This window comes from Tenrec ecaudatus, chromosome 12 (assembly GCF_050624435.1).
Source record: "Tenrec ecaudatus isolate mTenEca1 chromosome 12, mTenEca1.hap1, whole genome shotgun sequence".
Lineage (NCBI taxonomy): Eukaryota > Metazoa > Chordata > Mammalia > Afrosoricida > Tenrecidae > Tenrec > Tenrec ecaudatus.
The window spans coordinates 84,541,311-84,563,949 of NC_134541.1; positions in this window are offsets into that span (position 1 = coordinate 84,541,311).

Here is a 22,639-nt window from a genome sequence, read left to right on the forward strand (position 1 = left end):
GAGAAAGGCAAAGGAAATGGAGGGGATAAGGGAAACTTTTGGATCCCGGGACCAGGCAGGGCTAACTCCCAGGCCTCTTCACCCAGCTCCCTAGGCAGCGCCCTTCCACATGTTTGGACTGGTGGGTGCCATCTTGGCCATGGTCACAGACCCTGTTACCTCTCGGCTACAATGGCGACTGTGTAGGATCTCTGGGAAAAGCTGAAACAGCTTTGACAAGAGTGAAGCCATTTGGGGCTGACAGAAGCCACCATGAAAAGAAAAAAAAATAGCTAGGAAGTGTAAATGAACTAGCTGATATTGGGGAGGTAGGCTGTGCAGACGTCGCCCAAGGGAATGTCATGAAGGAAATGGGTGTTCAGAAGGCTTGCGAGAACGACCAGAGCAGTTTTGGTTCAACTAAGAATGGCTAACCCTAATACCCCGCTTCTCACTCGCCTAGTCCTGAGGAAGTATCCATGTACCTACTATACAAAACAGTGACATTGCAAAAATCAGTGCCTTGAAAAGCCCAGGAGAGGCAGACGAGCCACCACTAGAGGGAACGGGCCTAGTCTTCGCCAGAAAAATCAAAGCTACAGACAATAATGCTCGAAGCTGAATAAAGGTGTCCAGGCTCTGTTTCACTTGACCCCAAAGAGCCCATGGTCACTCTCCATGTAGGGAGCCAGCCAGTAAATTTCTAGGTGGACAAAGGGGTCACCTTCTTGGTTTCAGAAAAGACTACAGGTGCCTTGTCAAAAGGAAAGGCTTTCATTACAGGGGCCCCAGGGCAGACCCAAGCACACCCATGGACAACGGCCAGAATAACAGATTTAGCACAAGAGACAGTTAGTTACACACACTCTCCTTCCTGGTAATGCCTCAATGCCCCTTTCCCCTAATTGATCGTGACTTATTATGAAAAATGGCAGCCATAATTACTTTCTCATCTGCTACAACCACCTTAACCCTTGAACATGAAAAGCCAAAAGTTTTGCTCACCGCTCCCATGTCAGAGTGATATGTGTTTTATCAAGGAGCAGAAGAGACCTGCTCAAAGGAACTTCTTGATAAATCGCTAAAAGATATTCCTTTTGTTTGGGCAGAGAACAACCTGCCAGTCCTTTCTGAACTTCAGGTGCCTGGGGTCGTACAACTTCTGAGCTCAGCTACACCGGTGTGTCAAGCTAACCCTACTCCCTGGATAGCAAAAGTGGGTATTTCTGTTCCCATTTGCAGACTAAAGAGGACAGGCATTTGGGTCCTCTGCAAGTCCACATGGAATGCTCCCCTGCTGCCCATGCAGAAGCCGGGAACTGAGGACTTCCAACCGGTGCAGGATCTCAGAGAGGCAAATGAGAGGATAGAAACTGGCCACCCCACGTGCCAAACCCCGAGACCCTCCTGAGTACTATCCCGTCAAACTGAATTTGTTATACTGTTTTGGACTTAAAGGATGCTTTGTTCTCCATACCCGTGTCCCCTGCACATCAACCCAGTGAAGACTTACAGGGACACAAGGAGGAACACCCCCAAACCACCTTGCTCCAGTATGCAGATGACCTCCTCCTGGCCTCCGAAACCCTGGAGGAATGCCAACGGGCTACCAAGGACCTGATAATAGTCCTTGGCCCATTGGGGTACAGGGTATCTGCAAGAAAGGCTCAACTGTGTGTCCATAAAGCTGTATACCTAGGCTACCAACTGGAGGAGGGAAAACAGACCTTGTCCCCCAGCCGCACTGAGGCGATCCTCAAAATCCCAGTCCCTGAGACTAAGAGGCAGTTGCAAGAGTTTCTAGGAGCTGTGGGGTACTGTCCATTGTGGAATTTGGGATTTGCAAAAACAACGAAACCCCTATATGCAAGTACTGGGGAAAGGAAAAAGAACTTAAATGGACTGAAGTAGAACAACAAGCGTTTGAATCCTTTAAAAAGTCGCTCATATGGGCAACCTCTCTTGCCCTACTAGACATAGTAAAGCCCTTCCAATTGTCTATGTGAGGCCAGAGGCACAGCAAAAGAAGTGCTAACTGAGAACTTGCGGCCATGGAAGAGACCTGTGGCCTATCTTTCAAAGAAACTGGACTCTGTAGCTGTAGGATGGCTGAGCTGCATGCGAGCTGAGGCTGCCACGGCCATCCTAGTCATAGAAGCTAGGAAGCTTACACTGGGACAGGACATTGCTGTGGTAGGGGGACCTATGGTTGAACCACTCGTAACCAGTCCCCCGGACCGGTGGATCTCGAATGCCAGGACTATGCCACAAATCCCCAAGGTAGTGGCTGTGACCATGCCATCCCCAGTGTTACAGCCACAACCTACATACTCAGAAAATGATCTAAAGATAAGCCAAGAACTGGCCTGCCAAAAAGACTGGGAGCATCCAGGGTGGCTGCTCCATCCTGATGGAAGAAGATTCATGCCAGAAGCTCTGTGAGAAATCTGATTCAAGGACTACATGAAGGTATGCATTTGGGATCCTCTCTAAACTGTCTCAGTTGCTTCTCAGGCACTTTTACATACCCAGGCTTGGACACTGGGTGGCAGATGTCACCCACCGTTGATTGCACTGTGCTCGGGTAAACAACCCCAGAAAGAAACGGAGCAACCCCAACCACGAGCTCGAGGTAGTAGTCCTGGAGATTTCTGGGAGGTGGACTTTATGGATATCAAACTTAGAAAGTATGGCTACCGATATTTGCTGGTGTTCGTAGACACCTGTTCTGGATGGGTGGAAGCCTTCCCAACAAAGAAGGAAACTGCTGCCACTGTGTGTAAATTATTAGTAACTAAAATTGTCCCTAGATTTGGCCTTCCCACCACCTTGGGGTCCAACAATGGCCCAACATTTATTGCTCAAATTACTAAAGTCTTAGCAATGCTTCTAAATATTAACTGGAAGCTCTTCAGGGCAAGTAGAAAAAATAAACAGAACCCTAAAGGAATTGTTCGTTAAGTTGCATTTAGGACCTTGCGAGACCTGGGTTGATCCTTACTTTACCTTTTGCCCTACTTCAAGTCCGATGCACTCCCTATGTGAATAGCATGACCCCATTTGAATTTATGTTTGGCAGACCTTCCCCAAATCCTCCCAAGATTGAAGGAAGTAGAAATAATGGAAGTCACTAATCGTTCCCTCATCGAGTGCCTGCAGGCTGTGCAAAAGGTGAGAGACAAATCATCTGCTCTGACACCTTCATTTTGGGCCTAACCAAGGGAAAGGGAACAGGCAGCCAACAACGTGCAACCAGGAAACTGGACATGGGTAAAGAAGCACCAACCTGACACCTTAGAACCTAGGTGGACTGGCCCATACCAAGTGATACTTACAACACCAACTGCTGTTAAAATAGTGGGGAGGGGGCCGTTGATTCATCAGTCATAAGTAAAAAAAAAAAAAAAAAAGCCCTCCCTGAGCATATCCTGAAAAGATGGACACCGAGAAAGACGGAAAATCCCTCAAAATTAAGGCTTTACAGAACTTAATTGTTTTTCTCCGAGTATTGCTGACAGCACCCACTCTTTCCCCCAAGCACAAACACATCTGTGGACTGCTATTCTAACCTCCAGCAGACTCAGGTTTACACAGGCCCCTCAGGGCCCCTCATGGGGCAGAGCCTACCTAGAAGCTGCTGGAGAGAAAGTCACTCAGTGGGCTACGGGATCCTGCCTTGAGGATGATGTTCCCACTCAGAGAAGACAGTCCACATAGAAGACCATATGGCCAGCCCAAGATGAGACACGACGTCCCTCAAAGACCCATAGCCCTAGAAGGGAGAACACCTGAGACACAGTGCGGGAACGGATCCCGACACACCGAGGCATAGCACTAAGGGGGTGCGGCAGAAGAGCAAGGAAGTGGAGCAACAAGGTCCCCAGGGAATGCCAAAGGAGGACTTTGGGGGCAGAACTTGGTGCCCGCACAGACTGGACTGGAAAACACTGCTAAGAGCAAACAAACAGTCCGTGAACTAACTACGAGCTTTCCTTTTTTGAGAGTTGTGTTTTCTTTGACGGTCATTGGATTTTGGCTATTTTCTTTCTTTGGGTGCTTGCTTTCGCTCTGTCTTGTGTTTGTGCATGTTATTACCTCTACTGTATGTCTAAAATGAGATGCAGGATGCACAATCTGCCAGAGAGAAAAAGGGGACCAACGCTTCGCGGGAGGGCCACGGGAAAGAGGGAGTTGGGGGGAAAGGGAGTGATGTCAAGAAACCCAGAGACAAGGGAACAACAAGTGGATGCAAATCCGTGGTGAGGGCGATGTAGGAATCCTGGTAGGGCGTGATCAAGGGTGAAGGAACCAAGAGGATTTACTGAAACCCAAATGAAGACTGAGCATGGCAGTGGGCACAAGAGGGAAATGAAAGGGAATAGCAGAGCGACCTAGGAATCATGGGCCAGTTATAGAGGTCTAAAGAAAGGCACGCACAGATGTAAATATATTTATCTGTGAGCATGGGGAAATACACCTATGTCCATATCTTTATAGTTGTCCTATTAAGCTACAGATGGCCTTTGGGCCTCCACTCAAGGACTCTCTCATTGCAAGAATACCTTGTTCTATTACATTGGCATTCTATGATGCTCACCTTCCCGACACGTTCCCTGATGTCTAAGCGGTTGCATAAGCAAATGTGGTCAAGAAAGCTGATGGTGCCCTGCTATCAAAAGATATGGCGTCTGAGGTCTTAAAGGCCTGAAGGGTAAGCAAGCGGCCATGTAGCTCAGAAACAACAGAGCCCACATGGAATAAGCATACAAGCCTGTGCGATCACGAGGTATCAAAGGGATCAGGCATCATTAGCACAAAAACAATCTCGTTGCGAATGAGCAGGGAATGCTGGGTAGAGAGCCAAAGCCCATTTGCAGTACACTGGACATTCCCTTAAGTAAGGTCTTGGGGAAGAGACATGCCTAACCAGGGTACTAGACAGCAACGGTGAAACACAACTTTCCTCTAGCTCCTCAATGCTTCATCTCCCCTCACTATCAAGATCCCAATAATAACTTTCAAATCAGACTAGACCAGAGAATGTACACTGGGACAGATAGGAACTAGACACAAAGGGAATTCAAGGTGGATGAGCCCTTTAGGACCAGTGTTATGAATGGGGATGCTGGGAGGGTTGAGGGAGGGTAGGTTGGCACCGGGGAACCGATGACATGTATCTACATAAAATCTCAAAAGAAAAGGGGGTGAAGGGGGACATCAGACAGTGCAAGATATGACAAAATAATAATTAGTAAATGATGAAGGATTGATGAGGAGGGGTAGTGAGAATGGGGGCGAGGGGAATGAGGAACTGAGGCCAGGGGCTTGGGTGGAGATAAGATATTTTGAGAATAATGAGGGCAATGAATGTACAAATGTGCTTTATATCAGTGATGTTTGCACGTATTGTGGTTATTGTTGTATGAGCCCCTATAAAAGGAGAGAAAAAAAAAGACCCTGGCAGAGGGTTGATGCTAGGATGATCTCAGGCTGGATTAGACCAGCAAAAGCAGGTGCTGCAGTCGCCTCACCCTGTGTCTATTCCTGTGTGAGGCATGAAGCTTAGGGTCCACAGCCCCGGCAGCTGGACAGTGAGAGAGGCGGGGCTCTGAGGTCATTCCACAGGGGGAATGGCCCTCCGGTTCCTGCAGGGCCCACCCTCCTGGGTAGTCCTGCTGTCTGGGGCACCTCTTTCACGGAGCCCACACCAGGGGAGCTCTTCAACTCATGGGGGATTGGCAGGAAGCCTCTGCTCATGCACACACACCACCACCTAGCTGGAGGACCTCGGTGAACAAAGCCTGAGGCAGACAACAAGCCCACTAACTGATCCTGTGAGAGATATAATCAGGATCCAGAAACCGGCAACTGGGAGCAAGGGGCAGCATACCTGGGTCCCAGCCCCTCCCACTGCCCTCTGCAAGGGGTGACATTCCAAAGCACAGTGTTTTCCAAAGGCACTGTCAGGACTTTGGAATGGGCAGCTCATTTGTGGACATGGATACTATGTGATCCAGACATACTACCTCCTCTGATCCTGTCAGCCAAGACTAAAAACCCTTCCAAGCAGAAAGCCATGCATCTGAACAGTAACCATCAGCCACTCATGTCCACTCCTGCTGCCTCCAAAGAGCTTTCCTGGGTTGGTCAGATCTCTCTGGGGACAGATATCCCTCGGTCCTTGGTTCTGCGTGAGAAAGAATTCACGCCAAAGCCTGGTTTGTGATCCAAGGGAGGTTTAGGAGAGTTAGGGAGGTGTGGTGGGCAACCCTGGTCGACCCTAGTGGCTGAATTGAATATACTTGGCCTAGGTGGGTCGATGCAGGTGCAGCGCCCACCCAGGTGGACCTGCCCTTCCTGGCCGGAAACCTGGAACTCTGAGCATGCACAGTGTGCCACTACTTCCTGCGCCGCTAACTAGGCCCTCTGAGAATGTGTAATGGACACCCCAGTCCCTATGCTAGCTACCTAACATTTCCATCCTGAAGAGATGTGGACCCAAATTTTTGGTGTACTGGGCGACGACATCTCTAACTACTTCCTGCTGGCAAAAGAGGCGAGGTGGAGCTTTGGGTCCACACCCTTCCTGCTCTGCTGGCAGGGGTTGTCCATTCAGCGCTAGATTGGATAAGGTTGAAGTGGTCCAGGAGATGGTGGTCCTGGAGTTGGCACAATTGGATTTGGGGCTTTGGTAACTTGAGAACTTCTGGAAAAACCAACAAACGCACAAAAGGGTGAACAGTTTAACTGAGACAAGGCTAGGATTGTGAGGTGGGAGTGCCCTTGAAAGTAGGTGAGTATCACAGGAAGTAAGTAAAAAATCTTAGGATTATCAGGCGTGTGTGTTTATTCATTCTAAGTACCGGCACGGGGGTAAAAGCATTCACAATTTCCCCTAGTGGGGTCCAGGGTTTGGCCACTACTGGGTGCAGTGGGATCACCGCTTCACTTATGATCCTAAGGCAATGGCCCCTCTGATAAGAACTATCCTTCTTTTTAACCCTATAACGCCTCACTTTTAAATTTTTGGGCAAAAAAAATTTCGTTTTGATTCATTACTTTCATAGTTATCAATATGTATACATTTACATTCATTTCATTAAATGTTAGGGAAAGGTCATGCCTGGCGTAATAGGGTTAAATTGTAATATTGGGATGCTACAGGCGGATTCAACAGGGATCAAAAGTAGAGTAACTGCCTGTGTCGCTTTTAATTTTCTCGGGTTCCATTTGAGTAAAAGGCTTGTGAGTTACCCGGGGACCAAATGCCCCTGATGCCTCTACTAGGGGTAGAATGTTCAGGGAGGGTTCAGGGGTGGGACAATAGTGACCTGAAGTCCAGGATCCCTTAGGGCAGGAGTCCTCAAATTGTTTACACAGGGGGCCAGTTCATTGTCTCTCCGACCGTTGGAGGGCCAGACTATGATTTTCAAAAACCTATGGACAAATTCCTATGCACACTGCACGAGTCGGCTGCTAAGCAGGACAGGCAGTGGCAGCAAAAACACCCCGAGGGTGGGATAAATGGCATCGCGCCACATGTGCCCCATGGACCACAGTTTGAGGACGCCTGCCTTAGGGGTTCCTGGGTGCACTGGGGATGAAGGTCTCCTACTGCTCCTCGAGAGGAGAAATGCTCTAAGTTCTGGCATCTCCGCCCACTTTCCCGGCACTCTACCGAACTGTTTTCGGTGAATCACGGTTGGAAGGGAAAGCGTACCCTTCTCTGCCCACCATTCTCCTTTCTCAAAACGATACTGTGGCCAAATAGAGTTGCAAAGTGAATCTATCAGCTTTTGTTTGCTCAGCCTCTCTGTATCAACTCTATCCCAATTGGACACGATTCATGCAAGGGGGCAATTCCTGTGCATCAAGCTGCTAAGGCCCATCTAGAAAGCACAAAACAAGGAGGCGATTGACAGCTTGCTGCCTCCAGGTCAATAACCCCCACTTGAGAGCACACCCCTGGGTTGCCCTGAATCTCATGCCTCAGCCCGAGGGAAGGGGTCAAGGACTAGTCACCGAGGGAGAACTTTAGGTCCAACCATTTTTCTGGACAACAGGCTAGGAGGACCACTGCTTGGGATGGCCCCAAGGCCCTCCAAGATGCCTGCTGGCGGGGCTGATGCTCAAATCTCTCAAGGGAAGGCATACGTGGCAGCTCAGGGAACCTTAAGGGAAATTGGAATTTCTGGCTGGAACATCATGGCAGAGGAGCTGTGTATTAAGTAAGAGCTGTCCCCAAAAGTGCCTGAAGCAGCATCGCTGAAAGCCTAAATAACAGTGACTCCGCCTAGGCTTCCGAACGCCATTGGCCTAAGCCTGGGCCACGGAAAAGCAGCCTGTAAGAAGGAACAAACCAAATCTGGAAGAACACTACCCCTATAACGCCTCAAGTTTTAAATTTTGGAAATATTTTTTTTGGTTTTTATTATTTACGTTCATAGTTATCAATATATATGACATTCAAAATATATTTTAAAAGCATAAAATTTTCAGTGTTTTTGAAATGTGACCAAATTGTCACATTTATAATTTGGGTACCAGATACGTTTTCATTAAGAATTATGACAATTTTGTGCCTGGCGTTATAGGGCTAGAGCAGCTTGTTTGAAAAACCAGGAGAAAGGCAAAGGGAATGGAGGGGAAAAGGGAAACTTTTGGCTCCCGGGACCAGGCAGGGCTAACTCCCAGGCCTCTTCACCCAGCTCCCTAGGCAGCGCCCTTCCACATGTGGACTGGTGGGTGCCATCTTGGCCATGGTCACAGACCCTGTTACCTCTCGGCTACAATGGCGACTGTGTAGGATCTCTGGGAAAAGCTGAAACAGCTTTGACAAGAGTGAAGCCATTTGGGGCTGACAGAAGCCACCATGAAAAGAAAATAAAGTAGCTAGGAAGTGTAAATGAACTAGCTGATATTGGGGAGGTAGGCTGTGCAGACGTCGCCCAAGGGAATGTCATGAAGGAAATGGGTGTTCAGAAGGCTTGCGAGAACGACCAGAGCAGTTTTGGTTCAACTAAGAATGGCTAACCCTAATACCCCGCTTCTCACTCGCCTAGTCCTGAGGAAGTATCCATGTACCTACTATACAAAACAGTGACATTGGAAAAATCAGTGCCTTGAAAAGCCCAGGAGAGGCGGACGAGCCACCACTAGAGAGAACGGGCCTAGTCCTCGCCTAGAAAAATCGAAGCTACAGACAATAATGCTCGAAGCTGAATAAAGGTGTCCAGGCTCTGTTTCACTTGACCCCAAAGAGCCCATGGTCACTCTCCATGTAGGGAGCCAGCCAGTAAATTTCTAGGTGGATAAAGGGGTCACCTTCTTGGTTTCAGAAAAGACTACAGGTGCCTTGTCAAAAGGAAAGGCTTTCATTACAGGGGCCCCAGGGCAGACCCAAGCACACCCATGGACAACGGCCAGAATAACAGATTTAGCACAAGAGACAGTTACACGCTCACCCTGGTAATGCCTCAATGCCCCTTTCCCCTAATTGATCGTGACTTATTATGAAAAATGGCAGCCATAATTACTTTCTCATCTGCTACAACCACCTTAACCCTTGAACTTGAAAAGCCAAAAGCTTTGCTCACCGCTCCAATGTCAGAGTGATATGTGTTTTATCAAGGAGCAGAAGAGACCTCCTCAAAGGAACTTCTTGATAAATCACTAAAAGATATTCCTTTTGTTTGGGCAGAGAACAAATTGCCAGACCTTTCTGAACTTCAGGTGCCTGGGGTCGTACAACTTCTGAGCTCAGCTACACTGGTGTGTCAAGTTAACCCTACTCCCTGGATAGCAAAAGTGGGTATTTCTGTTTCCATTTGCAGACTAAAGAGGACAGGCATTTGGGTCCTCTGCAAGTCCACATGGAACGCGCTCCTGCTGCCCATGCAGAAGCCGGGAACTGAGGACTTCCAACCGGTGCAAAATCTCAGAGAGGCAAATGAGAGGATAGAAATTGGCCACCCCACGTGCCAAACCCTGAGATCCTCCTGAGTACTATCCCGTCAAACTGAATTTGTTATACTGTTTTGGACTTAAAGATGCTTGGTTCTCCATATCCGTGTCCCCTGCACATCAACCCAGTGAAGACTTACAGGGACACAAGGAGGAACACCCCCAAACCACCTTGCTCCAGTATGCAGATGACCACCTCCTGGCCTCCAAAACCCTGGAGGAATGCCAACGGGCTACCAAGGATCTGATAATAGTCCTTGGCCCATTGGGGTACAGGGTATCTGCAAGAAAGGCTCAACTGTGTGTCCATAAAGCTGTATACCTAGGCTACCAACTGGAGGAGGGAAAACGGACCTTGTCCCCCAGCCGCACTGAGGCGATCCTCAAAATCCCAGTCCCTGAGACTAAGAGGCAGTTGCAAGAGTTTCTAGGAGCTGTGGGGTACTGTCCATTGTGGAATTTGGGATTTGCAAAAACAATGAAACCCCTATATGAAAGTACTGGGGAAAGGAAAAAGAACTTAAATGGACTGAAGTAGAACAACAAGCGTTTGAATCCTTTAAAAAGTCGCTCATATGGGCAACCTCTCTTGCCCTACTAGACATAGTAAAGCCCTTCCAATTGTCTATGTGAGGCCAGAGGCACAGTAAAAGAAGTGCTAACTGAGAACTTGCGGCCATGGAAGAGACCTGTGACCTATCTTTCAAAGAAACTGGACTCTGTAGCTGCAGGATGGCTGAGCTGCATGCGAACTGAGGCTGCCACGGCCATCCTAGTCATAGAAGCTAGGAAGCTTACACTGGGACAGGATATTGCTGTGGTAGGGGGACCTATGGTTGAACCACTCCTAACCAGTCCCCCGGACCGGTGGATCTCGAATGCCAGGACTATACCACAAATCCCCAAGGTAGTGGCTGTGACCATGCCATCCCCAGTGTTACAGCCACAACCTACATACCCAGAAAATGATCTAAAGATAAGCCAAGAGCTGGCCTGCCAAAAAGACTGGGAGCATCCCGGGTGGCTGCTCCATCCTGATGGAAGAAGATTCATGCCAGAAGCTCTGGGAGAGATCTGATTCAAGGACTACATGAAGGTATGCATTTGGGATCCTCTCTAAACTGTCTCAGTTGCTTCTCAGGCACTTTTACATACCCAGGCTTGGACACTGGGTGGCAGATGTCACCCACCGTTGATTGCACTGTGCTCGGGTAAACAACCCCAGAAAGAAAAGGAGCAACCCCAAACATGAGCTCGAGGTAGTAGTCCAGGAGTATTCTGGGAGGTGGACTTTATGGATATCAAACTTAGAAAGTATGGCTACCGATATTTGCTGGTGTTCGTAGACACCTGTTCTGGATGGGTGGAAGCCTTCCCAACAAAGAAGGAAACTGCTGCCACTATGTGTAAATTATTAGTAACTAAAATTGTCCCTAGATTTGGCCTTCCCACCACCTTGGGGTCCAACAATGGCCCAACATTTATTGGTCAAATTACTAAGGTCTTAGCAATGCTTCTAAATATTAACTGGAAGCTCTTCAGGGCAAGTAGAAAAAATAAACAGAACCCTAAAGGAATTGTTCGTTAAGTTGCATTTAGGACCTTGCGAGACTTGGGTTGATCCTTACTTTACCTATTGCCTTACTTCAAGTCCGATGCATGCCCTATGTGAATAGCATGACCCCATTTGAATTTATGTTTGGCAGACCTTCCCCAAATCCTCCCAAGATTGAAGGAAGTAGAAATAATGGAAGTCACTAATCGTTCCCTCATCGAGTGCCTGCAGGCTGTGCAACAGGTGAGAGACAAATCATCTGCTCTGACACCTTCTTTTTGGGCCTAACCAAGGGAAAGTGAACAGACAGCCAACAACGTGCAACCAGGAAACTGAACATGGGTAAAGAAGCACCAACCTGACACCTTAGAACCTAGGTGGACTGGCCCATACCAAGTGATTCTTACAACACACCAACTGCTGTTAAAATAGTGGGGAGGGGGTCGTGGATTCATCAGTCATAAGTAAAAAAAAAACAAAAAAATACCCAACCCTGAGCATATCCTGAAAAGATGGACACCCAGAAAGATGGAAAATCCCTCAAAATTAAGGCTTTACAGAACTTAATTGTTTTTCTCCGAGTATTGCTGACAGCACCCACTGTTTCCCCCAAGCACAAACACATCTGTGGACTGCTATTCTAACCTCCAGCAGACTCAGGTTTACACAGGCACCTCACGGCCCCTCATGGGGCAGAGCCTACCTAGAAGCTGCTGGAGAGAAAGTCACTCAGTGGGCTCCGGGATCCTGCCTTGAGGATCATGTTCCCACTCAGAGAAGACAGTCCACACAGAAGACCACATGGCCAGCCCAAGATGAGACACGACGTCCCTCAAAGACCCATAGCCCTAGAAGGGACAACACTGGAGAGACAGTGCGGGAACGGATCCCGCCACACCGAGGCATAGCACTAAGGGCGTGCAGCAGAAGAGCAAGGAAGTGGAGCAACAAGGTCCCCAGGGAATGCCAAAGGATGACTTTGGGGGCAGGACTTGGTGCCCGCACAGACTGGACTGGAAAACTCTGCTAAGGCCCAACAAACAGTCCGTGAACTAACTACAAGCTTTCCTTTCTTGAGGAGTTGTGTTTTCTTTGATGGTCATTGGATTTTGGCTGTTTTCTTTCTTTTGGTGCTTGCTTTCGCTCTGTCTTTTGTTTGTGCATGTTATTACCTCTACTGTATGTCTAAAAAGAGATGCTGGATGCACAATCTTCAGGAGAGAAAAAGGGGACCAACACTACGCGGGAGGGCCACGGGAAAGAGGGAGTTGGGGGGAAAGGGAGTGATGTCAAGAAACCCAGAGACAAGGGAACAACAAGTGGATGCAAATCCGTGGTGAGGGCGATGTAGGAATCCTTGTAGGGCGTGATCAAGGGTGAAGGAACCAAGAGGATTTACTGAAACCCAAATGAAGACTGAGCATGGCAGTGGGCACAAGAGGGAAATGAAAGGGAATAGCAGAGCGACCTAGGAAGCACGGGCCAGTTATAGAGGTCTAAAGAAAGGCACGCACAGATGTAAATATATTTATCTGTGAGCATGGGGAAATACACCTATGTCCATATCTTTATAGGTGTCCTATTAAGGTAGCAGATGGCCTTTGGGCCTCCACTCAAGGACTCTCTCATTGCAAGAATACCTTGTTCTATTACATTGGCATTCTATGATGCTTACCTTCCCGACACGTTCCCTGAAGTCTAAGCGGTTGCATAAGCAAATGTGGTCAAGAAAGCTGATGGTGCCCTGTTATCAAAAGATATGGCGTCTGAGGTCTTAAAGGCCTGAAGGGTAAGCAAGCGGCCATGTAGCCCAGAAACAACAGAGCCCACATGGAATAAGCATACCAGCCTGTGCGATCACGAGGTATCAAAGGGATCAGGCATCATCAGCACAAAAAAATCTCATTGCGAATGAGCAGGGAATGCTGGGTAGAGAGCCAAAGCCCATTTGCAGTACACTGGACATTCCCTTAAGTAAGGTCTTGGGGAAGAGACAAGCCTACACAGGGTACTAGACAGCAACGGTGAAACACAACTTTCCTCTAGCTCCTCAATGCTTCCTCTCCCCTCACTATCAAGATCCCAATTATAACTTTCAAATCTGACTAGACCAGAGAATGTACACTGGGACAGATAGGACCTAGAAACACAGGGAATTCAAGGTGGATGAGCCCTTTAGGACCAGTGTTATGAATGGGGATGCTGGGAGGGTGGAGCGGGGGTAGGCTGGCAGCAGGGAACCAATGACAAGGATCTACATAAAACCTCAAAAGAAAAGGGGGTGAATGGGGACATCAGACAGTGCAAGATATGACAAAATAATAATTAGTAAATGATGAAGGATTTATGAGGAGGGGTAGTGAGAATGGGGGCGGGGGGAATGAGGAGCTGAGGCCAGGGGCTTGGGTGGAGAGAAGATATTTTGAGAATAATGAGGGCAATGAATGTACAAATGTGCCTTATATCAGTGATGTTTGCACGTATTGTGGTTATTGTTGTATGAGCCCCTATAAAAGGAGAGGTAAAAAAGACCCTGGCAGAGGGCTGATGCTAGGATGATCTCAGGCTGGATTAGACCAGCAAAAGCAGGTGCTGCAGTCGCCTCACCCTGTGTCTATTCCTATGTGAGGCATGAAGCTTAGGGTCCACAGCCCCGGCAGCTGGACAGTGAGAGAGGCGGGGCTCTGAGGTCATTCCACAGGGGGAATGGCCCTCCGGTTCCTGTAGGGCCCACCCTCCTGCTGTCTGGGGCACCTCTTTCACGGAGCCCACACCAGGGGAGCTCTTCAACTCATGGGGGATTGGCAGGAAGCCGCTGCTCATGCACACACACCACCACCTAGCTGGAGGACCTCGGTGAACAAAGCCTGAGGCAGACAACAAGCCCACTAACTGATCCTGTGAAAGATATAATCAGGATCCAGAAACCAGCAACTGGGAGTAAGGGGCAGCATACCTGGGTCCCAGCCCCTCCCACTGCCCTCTGCAAGGGGTGACATTCCAAAGCACAGTGTTTTCCAAAAGCACTGTCAGGACTTTGGAATGGGCAGCTCATTTGTGGACATGGATACTATGTGATCCAGACATACTACCTCCTCTGATCCTGTCAGCCGAGACTAAAAACCCTTCCAAGCAGAAAGCCATGCATCTGAACAGTATCCACCAGCCACTCTCATCCACTCCTGCTGCCTCCAAAGAGCTTTCCTGAGTTGGTCAGATCTCTCTGGGGACAGATATCCCTCGGTCCTTGGTTCTGCGTGAGAAAGAATTCACGCCAAAGCCTGGTTTGTGATCCAAGTGAGGTTTAGGAGAGTTAGGGAGATGTGGTGGGCAGCCCTGGTCGATCCTAGTGGATGAATTGAATATACTTGGCCTGGGTGGGTCGATGCAGGTGCAGCGCCCACCCAGGTGGACCTGCCCTTCCTGACCGGAAACCTGGACCTCTGAGCACGCACAGTGTGCCACTCTTTCCTGGGCCGCTAACTGGGCCCTCTGGGCATGTGTAATGGACACCCCAGTCCCTATGCTAGCTACCTAACATTTCCACCCTGAAGAGATGTGGACCCAAATCTTTGGGGTACTGGGCGACGACATCTCTAGCTACTTCCTGCTGGCAAAAGGGGCGAAGAGGAGCTTTGGGTCCACACCCTTCCTGCTCTGTTGGGAGGGGTTGTCCATTCAGCGCTAGGATGGATAAGGTTGAAGTGGTCCAGGAGATGGTGGTCCTGGAGCTGGCACACTTGGATTAGGGGCTTTGGTAACTTGAGAACTTCTGGAAAAACCAACAAACGCACAAAAGGGTGAACAGTTTAACTGAGACAAGGCTAGGATTGTGAGGTGGGAGTGCCCTTGAAAGTAGGTGAGTATCACAGGAAGTAAGTGAAAATCTTAGGATTATCAGGCGTGTGTGTTTGTTCATTCTAAGTACCGGCACAGGGGTAAAAGCATTCACAATTTCCCCTAGGGGGGTCCAGGGTTTGGGCACTACTGGGTGCAGTGGGATCACCGCTTCACTTATGATCCTAAGACATTGGCCCCTCTGATAAGAACCATCCTTCTTTTTTACCCTATAACGCCTCACTTTTAAATTTTTGGGCAAAAAAATTTCGTTTTGATTCATTACTTTCATAGTTATCAATATATATACATTTATATTCATTTCATTAAATGTTAGGGAAAGATCATGCTCGGCGTTATAGGGTTAAATTGTAATATTGGGATGCTACAGGCGGATTCAACAGGGATCAAAAGTAGAGTAACTGCCTGTGTCATTTTTAATTTTCTCGGGTTCCATTTGAGTAAAAGGCTTGTAAGTTACCCTGGGACCAAATGCCCCTGGTGCCTCTACTAGGGGTAGAATGTTCAGGGAGGTTTCAGGGCTGGGACAATAGTGACCTGAAGTCCAGGATCCCTTAGGGCAGGGGTCCTCAAATTGTTTACACAGGGGGCCAGTTCATTGTCTCTCCGACCGTTGGAGGGCCAGACTATGGTTTTCAAAAAACCTATGGACAAATTCCTATGCACACTGCACGAGTCGGCTGCTAAGCAGGACAGGCAGTGGCAGCAAAAACACCCCGAGTGTGGGATAAATGGCATGGCACCACATGTGCCCCATGGACCACAGTTTGTGGACGGCTGCCTTAGGGGTTCCTGGGTGCACTGGGGATGAAGGTCTCCTACTGCTCCTCGAGAGGAGAAATGCTCTAAGTCCTGGCATCTCCACCCACTTTCCCGGCACTCTACCGAACTGTTCCCGGTGAATCACGGTTGGAAGGGAAAGCGTACCATTCTCTGCCCACCATTCTCCTTTCTCAAAACGATACTGTGGCCAAATAGAGTTGCAAAGTGAATCTATCAGCTTTTGTTTGCCCAGCCTCTCTGTATCAACTCTATCCCAATTGGACACGATCCATGCAAGGGGGCAATTCCTGAGCATCAAGCTGCTAAGTCCCATCTAGAAAGCACAAAACAAGGAGGCGATTGACAGCTTGCTGCCTCCAGGTCAATAACCCCCACTTTGAGAGCGCACCCCTGGGTTGCCCTGAATCTCATGCCTCAGCCCGAGGGAAGGGGTCAAGGACTAGTCGTCGAGGGCGACCTTTAGGTCCAACCATTTTTCTGGACAACAGGCTAGGAGGACCATTGCTTGGGATGGCTCCAAGGCCCTCCAAGACGCCTGCTGGCGGGGCTGACGCTCAAATCTCTGAAGGGAAGGGACACGTGGCAGCTCAGGGAACCTTAAGGGAAATTGGAATTTCTGGCTGGAACATCATGGCAGAGGAGCTGTGTATTAAGTAAGAGCTGTCCCCAAAAGTGCCTGAAGCAGCATCGCTGAAAGCCTAAAGGTAACAGTGACTCCGCCTAGGCTTCCGAACGCCATTGGCCTAAGCCTGGGCCACGGAAAACCAGCCTGTAAGAAGGAACAAACCAAATCTGGAAGAACACTAGCCCTATCACGCCTCAAGTTTTACATTTAGGAAATTTTTTTTTTGGTTTTTATTCTTTACTTTCATAGTTATCAATATATATGTCATTCAAAATATATTTTAAAAGCATAAAATTTTCAGTGTTTTTGAAATGTGACCAAATTGTCACATCTATAATTTGGGTAACAGATACGTTTTCATTAAGAATTATGACAATTTTGTGCTTGGCGTTATAGGGCAAGAGCAGCTTGTTTGAAAAACCAGGAGAAAGGCAAAGGAAATGGAGGGGATAAGGGAAACTTTTGGCTCCCGGGACCAGGCAGGGCTAACTCCCAGGCCTCTTCACCCAGCTCCCTAGGCAGCGCCCTTCCACATGTTTGGACTGGTGGGTGCCATCTTGGCCATGGTCACAGACCCTGTTACCTCTCGGCTACAATGGCGACTGTGTAGGATCTCTGGGAAAAGCTGAAAGAGCTTTGACAAGAGTGAAGCCATTTGGGGCTGACAGAAGCCACCATAAAAAGAAAAAAAAATAGCTAGGAAGTGTAAATGAACTAGCTGATATTGGGGAGGTAGGCTGTGCAGACGTCGCCCAAGGGAATGTCATGAAGGAAATGGGTGTTCAGAAGGCTTGCGAGAACGACCAGAGCAGTTTTGGTTCAACTAAGAATGGCTAACCCTAATACCCCGCTTCTCACTCGCCTAGTCCTGAGGAAGTATCCATGTACCTACTATACAAAACAGTGACATTGGAAAAATCAGTGCCTTGAAAAGCCCAGGAGAGGCAGACGAGCCACCACTAGAGGGAACGGGCCTAGTCTTCGCCAGAAAAATCAAAGCTACAGACAATAATGCTCGAAGCTGAATAAAGGTGTCCAGGCTCTGTTTCACTTGACCCCAAAGAGCCCATGCTCACTCTCCATGTAGGGAGCCAGCCAGTAAATTTCTAGGTGGACAAAGGGGTCACCTTCTTGGTTTCAGAAAAGACTACAGGTGCCTTGTCAAAAGGAAAGGCTTTCATTACAGGGGCCCCAGGGCAGACCCAAGCACACCCATGGACAACGGCCAGAATAACAGATTTAGCACAAGAGACAGTTAGTTACACACACTCTCCTTCCTGGTAATGCCTCAATGCCCCTTTCCCCTAATTGATCGTGACTTATTATGAAAAATGGCAGCCATAATTACTTTCTCATCTGCTACAACCACCTTAACCCTTGAACTTGAAAAGCCAAAAGTTTTGCTCACCGCTCCCATGTCAGAGTGATATGTGTTTTATCAAGGAGCAGAAGAGACCTGCTCAAAGGAACTTCTTGATAAATCGCCAAAAGATATTCCTTTTGTTTGGGCAGAGAACAACCTGCCAGACCTTTCTGAACTTCAGGTGCCTGGGGTCGTACAACTTCTGAGCTCAGCTACACCGGTGTGTCAAGCTAACCCTACTCCCTGGATAGCAAAAGTGGGTATTTCTGTTCCCATTTGCAGACTAAAGAGGACAGGCATTTGGGTCCTCTGCAAGTCCACATGGAATGCTCCCCTGCTGCCCATGCAGAAGCCGGGAACTGAGGACTTCCAACCGGTGCAGGATCTCAGAGAGGCAAATGAGAGGATAGAAACTGGCCACCCCACGTGCCAAACCCCGAGACCCTCCTGAGTACTATCCCGTCAAACTGAATTTGTTATACTGTTTTGGACTTAAAGGATGCTTTGTTCTCCATACCCGTGTCCCCTGCACATCAACCCAGTGAAGACTTACAGGGACACAAGGAGGAACACCCCCAAACCACCTTGCTCCAGTATGCAGATGACTTCCTTCTGGCCTCCGAAACCCTGGAGGAATGCCAACGGGCTACCAAGGACCTGATAATAGTCCTTGGCCCATTGGGGTACAGGGTATCTGCAAGAAAGGCTCAACTGTGTGTCCATAAAGCTGTATACCTAGGCTACCAACTGGAGGAGGGAAAACAGACCTTGTCCCCCAGCCGCACTGAGGCGATCCTCAAAATCCCAGTCCCTGAGACTAAGAGGCAGTTGCAAGAGTTTCTAGGAGCTGTGGGGTACTGTCCATTGTGGAATTTGGGATTTGCAAAAACAACGAAACCCCTATATGCAAGTACTGGGGAAAGGAAAAAGAACTTAAATGGACTGAAGTAGAACAACAAGCGTTTGAATCCTTTAAAAAGTCGCTCATATGGGCAACCTCTCTTGCCCTACTAGACATAGTAAAGCCCTTCCAATTGTCTATGTGAGGCCAGAGGCACAGCAAAAGAAGTGCTAACTGAGAACTTGCGGCCATGGAAGAGACCTGTGGCCTATCTTTCAAAGAAACTGGACTCTGTAGCTATAGGATGGCTGAGCTGCATGCGAGCTGAGGCTGCCACGGCCATCCTAGTCATAGAAGCTAGGAAGCTTACACTGGGACAGGACATTGCTGTGGTAGGGGGACCTATGGTTGAACCACTCGTAACCAGTCCCCCGGACCGGTGGATCTCGAATGCCAGGACTATGCCACAAATCCCCAAGGTAGTGGCTGTGACCATGCCATCCCCAGTGTTACAGCCACAACCTACATACTCAGAAAATGATCTAAAGATAAGCCAAGAACTGGCCTGCCAAAAAGACTGGGAGCATCCAGGGTGGCTGCTCCATCCTGATGGAAGAAGATTCATGCCAGAAGCTCTGTGAGAAATCTGATTCAAGGACTACATGAAGGTATGCATTTGGGATCCTCTCTAAACTGTCTCAGTTGCTTCTCAGGCACTTTTACATATCCAGGCTTGGACACTGGGTGGCAGATGTCACCCACCGTTGATTGCACTGTGCTCGGGTAAACAACCCCAGAAAGAAACGGAGCAACCCCAACCACGAGCTCGAGGTAGTAGTCCTGGAGATTTCTGGGAGGTGGACTTTATGGATATCAAACTTAGAAAGTATGGCTACCGATATTTGCTGGTGTTCGTAGACACCTGTTCTGGATGGGTGGAAGCCTTCCCAACAAAGAAGGAAACTGCTGCCACTGTGTGTAAATTATTAGTAACTAAAATTGTCCCTAGATTTGGCCTTCCCACCACCTTGGGGTCCAACAATGGCCCAACATTTATTGCTCAAATTACTAAAGTCTTAGCAATGCTTCTAAATATTAACTGGAAGCTCTTCAGGGCAAGTAGAAAAAATAAACAGAACCCTAAAGGAATTGTTCGTTAAGTTGCATTTAGGACCTGGCGAGACCTGGGTTGATCCTCACTTTACCTTTAGCCCTACTTCAAGTCCGATGCACTCCCTATGTGAAAAGCATGACCCCATTTGAATTTATGTTTGGCAGACCTTCCCCAAATCCTCCCAAGATTGAAGGAAGTAGAAATAATGGAAGTCACTAATCGTTCCCTCATCGAGTGCCTGCAGGCTGTGCAAAAGGTGAGAGACAAATCATCTGCTCTGACACCTTCATTTTTGGCCTAACCAAGGGAAAGTGAACAGGCAGCCAACAACGTGCAACCAGGAAACTGAACATGGGTAAAGAAGCACCAACCTGACACCTTAGAACCTAGCTGGACTGGCCCATACCAAGTGATTCTTACAACACACCAACTGCTGTTAAAATAGTGGGGAGGGGGTCGTGGATTCATCAGTCATAGGTAAAAAAAACAAAAAAAAACCAACCCTGAGCATATCCTGAGAAGATGGACACCGAGAAAGACGGAAAATCCCTCAAAATTAAGGCTTTACAGAACTTAATTGTTTTTCTCCGAGTATTGCTGACAGCACCCACTGTTTCCCCCAAGCACAAACACATCTGTGGACTGCTATTCTAACCTCCAGCAGACTCAGGTTTACACAGGCACCTCACGGCCCCTCATGGGGCAGAGCCTACCTAGAAGCTGCTGGAGAGAAAGTCACTCAGTGGGCTCCGGGATCCTGCCTTGAGGATCCTGTTCCCACTCAGACAAGACAGTCCACACAGAAGACCACATGGCCAGCCCAAGATGAGACACGACGTCCCTCAAAGACCCATAGCCCTAGAAGGGACAACACTGGAGAGACAGTGCGGGAACGGATCCCGCCACACCGAGGCATAGCACTAAGGGCGTGCAGCAGAAGAGCAAGGAAGTGGAGCAACAAGGTCCCCAGGGAATGCCAAAGGAGGACTTTGGGGGCAGGACTTGGTGCCCGCACAGACTGGACTGGAAAACTCTGCTAAGGCCCAACAAACAGTCCGTGAACTAACTACAAGCTTTCCTTTCTTGAGGAGTTGTGTTTTCTTTGATGGTCATTGGATTTTGGCTGTTTTCTTTCTTTTGGTGCTTGCTTTCGCTCTGTCTTGTGTTTGTGCATGTTATTACCTCTACTGTATGTCTAAAAAGAGATGCTGGATGCACAATCTTCAGGAGAGAAAAAGGGGACCAACACTTCGCGGGAGGGCCACGGGAAAGAGGGAGTTGGGGGGAAAGGGAGTGATGTCAAGAAACCCAGAGACAAGGGAACAACAAGTGGATGCAAATCCGTGGTGAGGGCGATGTAGGAATCCTTGTAGGGCGTGATCAAGGGTGAAGGAACCAAGAGGATTTACTGAAACCCAAATGAAGACTGAGCATGGCAGTGGGCACAAGAGGGAAATGAAAGGGAATAGCAGAGCGACCTAGGAAGCACGGGCCAGTTATAGAGGTCTAAAGAAAGGCACGCACAGATGTAAATATATTTATCTGTGAGCATGGGGAAATACACCTATGTCCATATCTTTATAGGTGTCCTATTAAGGTAGCAGATGGCCTTTGGGCCTCCACTCAAGGACTCTCTCATTGCAAGAATACCTTGTTCTATTACATTGGCATTCTATGATGCTCACCTTCCCGACACGTTCCCTGAAGTCTAAGCGGTTGCATAAGCAAATGTGGTCAAGAAAGCTGATGGTGCCCTGTTATCAAAAGATATGGCGTCTGAGGTCTTAAAGGCCTGAAGGGTAAGCAAGCGGCCATGTAGCTCAGAAACAACAGAGCCCACATGGAATAAGCATACCAGCCTGTGCGATCACGAGGTATCAAAGGGATCAGGCATCATCAGCACAAAAAAATCTCATTGCGAATGAGCAGGGAATGCTGGGTAGAGAGCCAAAGCCCATTTGCAGTACACTGGACATTCCCTTAAGTAAGGTCTTGGGGAAGAGACACGCCTACACAGGGTACTAGACAGCAACGGTGAAACACAACTTTCCTCTAGCTCCTCAATGCTTCCTCTCCCCTCACTATCAAGATCCCAATTATAACTTTCAAATCTGACTAGACCAGAGAATGTACACTGGGACAGATAGGACCTAGAAACACAGGGAATTCAAGGTGGATGAGCCCTTTAGGACCAGTGTTATGAATGGGGATGCTGGGAGGGTGGAGGGAGGGTAGGCTGGCAGCAGGGAACCGATGACAAGGATCTACATAAAACCTCAAAAGAAAAGAGGGTGAAGGGGGACATCAGACAGTGCAAGATATGACAAAATAATAATTAGTAAATGATGAAGGATTTATGAGGAGGGGTAGTGAGAATGGGGGCGGGGGGAATGAGGAGCTGAGGCCAGGGGCTTGGGTGGAGAGAAGATATTTTGAGAATAATGAGGGCAATGAATGTACAAATGTGCCTTATATCAGTGATGTTTGCACGTATTGTGGTTATTGTTGTATGAGCCCCTATAAAAGGAGAGGAAAAAAAGACCCTGGCAGAGGGCTGA